Source organism: Nematolebias whitei, chromosome 3 (genome assembly GCF_014905685.2).
Source record: "Nematolebias whitei isolate Nwh7 chromosome 3, NemWhi1, whole genome shotgun sequence".
NCBI classification, from domain to species: domain Eukaryota; kingdom Metazoa; phylum Chordata; class Actinopteri; order Cyprinodontiformes; family Rivulidae; genus Nematolebias; species Nematolebias whitei.
Window position 1 is genome coordinate 51,238,080 of NC_056500.1, and position 3,595 is coordinate 51,241,674.

At 46.3% G+C, this 3,595-nt stretch overlaps 1 protein-coding gene across 1 annotated transcript in view; it reads right to left on the reverse strand.

Annotated features, from left to right (window-relative positions):
- Positions 1-3,595, reverse strand: part of herc2 (HECT and RLD domain containing E3 ubiquitin protein ligase 2) — a gene marked incomplete in the record, with an annotated part of 472,599 nt that overhangs the window by 425,684 nt on the left and 43,320 nt on the right.

Consider the following 3,595-nt stretch of genomic DNA (forward strand, 5'->3'; position numbering starts at 1 on the left):
CATTTAACTTGATTTCTAATTTAAATGAGGATTAAAAAAATCATTAATACTGTTTCACAGTTGATTTAAAATGAGTAGTTCACTTCAACATTTAAAAATGGTATGAACTAAACACACTTTTGATTATCAAGATATTGTAAAATAGTAATGATAATATAAAAAAGAGAGTGTTCTTTCAATTGATTAGTTCATGATAGCCTTTTCAGGGACACCACCAAGTCATTGGTTCAGGTATGTTGACGACACCTGGGTTAAAATCAAATCTCAGGAAGTCCAACATTTTACTGACCACATCAACTCTGTGGATAAATACATCAAGTTCACATGAGAAGATGTAAAAAATGGCAAGTTGGCTTTCTTGGACTGTGAGGTCTCAGTCTCTGATAGAGGACATTTGCAAACTGAGGTGTACCGCAAACCCACCCACACAGACCAGTATTTGCAGTTTGACTCCCATCACCCTTTGGAGCACAAGTTAGGAGTCATCAGGACTCTGTACCACAGAGCAGACAGCATCCCCACTAGCTCAGGAGCCAGGCAGAAGGAGAAATCCCACACAAGACAGGCTCTAGAGCAATGTGGATATCCTAACTGGGCCTTCCTGAAAGCAGAGAAGAAACCCAAACAGGACTCCAGTCAGCCAACAGGTGAAAAGGAGGAACCCAGACCCAGACCAGTGGTCATTCCATATGTTGAGGGAGCATCAGAGAAACTGAGACGTTTATTTTCTAAACACAACGTCCCAGTGGCTTTTAAACCCCAAAATACATTACGGCAAAGACTGGTTCATCCCAAAGATCCAGTCCCCCGGCACAAACAGAGTAATGTTGTGTATGCTGTTCAGTGTCAGGAGGGCTGTGATCAGTCTTACATTGGGGAAACTAAACAGCCACTGGCCAAAAGGATGGACCAGCACAGAAGATCAACATCATCAGGCCAGGACTCTGCGGTATACACTCATCTCCAGGCCAGCAGTCACTCTTTCAGGGATGAAGATGTGCACATCCTGGATAGAGAGGAACGATGGTTTGAGAGAGGAGTAAAGGAGGCCATCTTTGTGAAAAGAAATCGTCCATCGTTAAACAGGGGTGGAGCCTCCGGGTTCAACTGTCCCCCTCTTACAATGCTGTGATTGCTAGTATCACTCAGCCCTCTGTGAATAGTAAACAGCCATCAGTGTGCTAATGATCCATTGTTAGGCTGATGGTCTTTCTTGAGCATGTGATCAGCTGGTTCTGGTTGTCAGCAGCAAACTGGTTGATCCACTCTGAGAAGGTGCTATTTAAGAGACTGAGCTGAATACAGCTCCTCAGACTGAGGAAGTCTCTCGGATGAGAGACGAAACGTTTCTACATTTTTTGTTGTTTTGCTTTGTTTTGTTTTTTTGAATGTCCAGAGGACCAGATTTAACTTTTTTAGATTTTTCTACCTGGATTATTGAGCATGCATCAGGATGTGGTTAAAGCTCTCCCGGAGGGTTGAGTTGAAGATCTTTCTGACGAGTTCTTCTGCCAGGTGTTCCCAGCAAACCCTCACTACACGTTTGGGTCTACTGGGTCTGTCCAGCATCTTCCCCCGCCATCTGATCCAACTCACTACCAGGTGGTGATCAGTTGACTGCTCAGCTCCTCTCTTCACCCAAGTGTCCAAAACAAACGGCCGCAAATCAGATGACACGACTATGAAGTTTATCATCGATCTACGACCTAGGGTGTCCTGGTGCCCCGTGCTCGCCTTAGAATCTAGCTGTTTTTTGTTACTTTTTTTTAGCCATCCTATTTGTTTAAAAAAAATAAAATAAAACTGGAGTATGACTTTTTATAACTGTTTATTGTTGTCGCTGTTGTCCATTGTTGTCATCTTTCTTTGTTGAAATCAGGTCTCTCTTGTAAATGAGTCCTCGAGGCTCAATGGGATTTACCCGTCTAAATAAAGGTTGAATGAAAGTGCACTTATGGACACCCTTATGTTCGAACATGGTGTTTGTGATGGACAAACTATGAGTAGCACAGAAGTCGAACAACAGAACACCGCTCGGGTTCAAATCAGAGAGGCCGCTCCTCCCAAGCACTCCCCTCCAGGTCACACCCACGTGAGCATTGAAGTCCCCCAGCAGAATAAAGGAGTCCCCAGCTGGCGCACCTTCCAGCACCCCTGCCAGTGACTCCAAGAAGGCCGAATACTCTGAAACTGCAGTTCAGCGCATAGGCACAAACAACAGTCAGAACCTGTCTCCCCCACCCGAAGGCGAAGGAAAGACACCCTCTCATCTACCGGGGAAAACTATAACACACAGGCACCAAGTCGGGGGGCTACAAGTAGAACCACACCAGCTCAACGCCTCTCACCATGGGCAACTCCAGAGTGGAATAAGGTCCAGCACCTCTCAAGGAGATCAGTTCTAGAGCCCATGCTGTGAGTCAAGGTGAGCCCAACTATATCTAGTCAGTATCTCTCAACCTCACGCACAAGCTCAGGCTCCTTCCCTGCCAGAGAGGTTACATTCTATGTCCCAAGAGCCAGCTTTGTAAAGCCAGGGTCAGAGCGCCAAGGTCCCCCCATTCGGCCACTGCCCATAGCATCATGCACCTGATTTTTATGGCCCTTCCTGCAGGTGGTGGGTCCACAGGAAGGCAAACCCATGCTGCTCCTTCCAGGTCCTGACCGGGCCCCATGGGTAGAGACCCGGTCACCAGGCGTACGCCGATGAGCCCCTCCCACAGGCCTGGCTCCAGGGTGGAGCCCGGGTAACCCACGTCCGGGCAAGGGACACAGAGTTCCTTGCTGTGTCATGACCATAAAATCTTCCGAATCTCTCTTTGTCTGGCCTGTCACCTAGGACTAATCTGCCTTGGGAGACCCTACCAGGGGCAATTATAATTGCCCCCGACAGCATAGCTCCTAGGATCATTCAGGCGCACAAACTCCTCCACCACGATAAGGTGGCGATTCAAGCAGGAGTAAGAGGTAAAATATTAATTGCTCATAACCTTTCCACAGAACCCAGTGTTTCCCTAAAATTATACAAGCAGGGTGCCCCACCCTGTCAATAGAATTGAGCACCCTGCCTACCAACACCCCACCCCCCACACACACACACACACACAACTCTGGCACTGACATAGTGCCAAGCTAGCAGCGCACGATACAAGCGCTCTAGCTACAAAACTAAAGGCATCGTCTCTCACGCTGACACCCCCCACCCCCAACTCAAAAACTGTCTGTACAAACAGTGCACAGCTCAAACGTGTTGCACTAAGCTAAAGGCGCCTCTTCCCTCATTCTGACCCCCACCCCCACTCAAAAAATGTTGTACAAGCGCACTCAGACGTGTCCGTCCCTCCCATCAACAAAAATCATGGATGAGATGAGCACCCAGCCATGGCAAGTTAACTAGGGGAAACACTGGAACCCCTCTTCAAAATGTTTGAAATGTGTCTTTAACAACAAACAAAATATCAGAAAGCAACAACAACAATATTAGGATCCAAAAAATAAAAAAATAAATAAAAATGAAATCATCACATTAAACAAGCTACAAGTTGTAAATATCTAACATTTTAAGGTTATCATATTACTTCATAATAAGATTTCT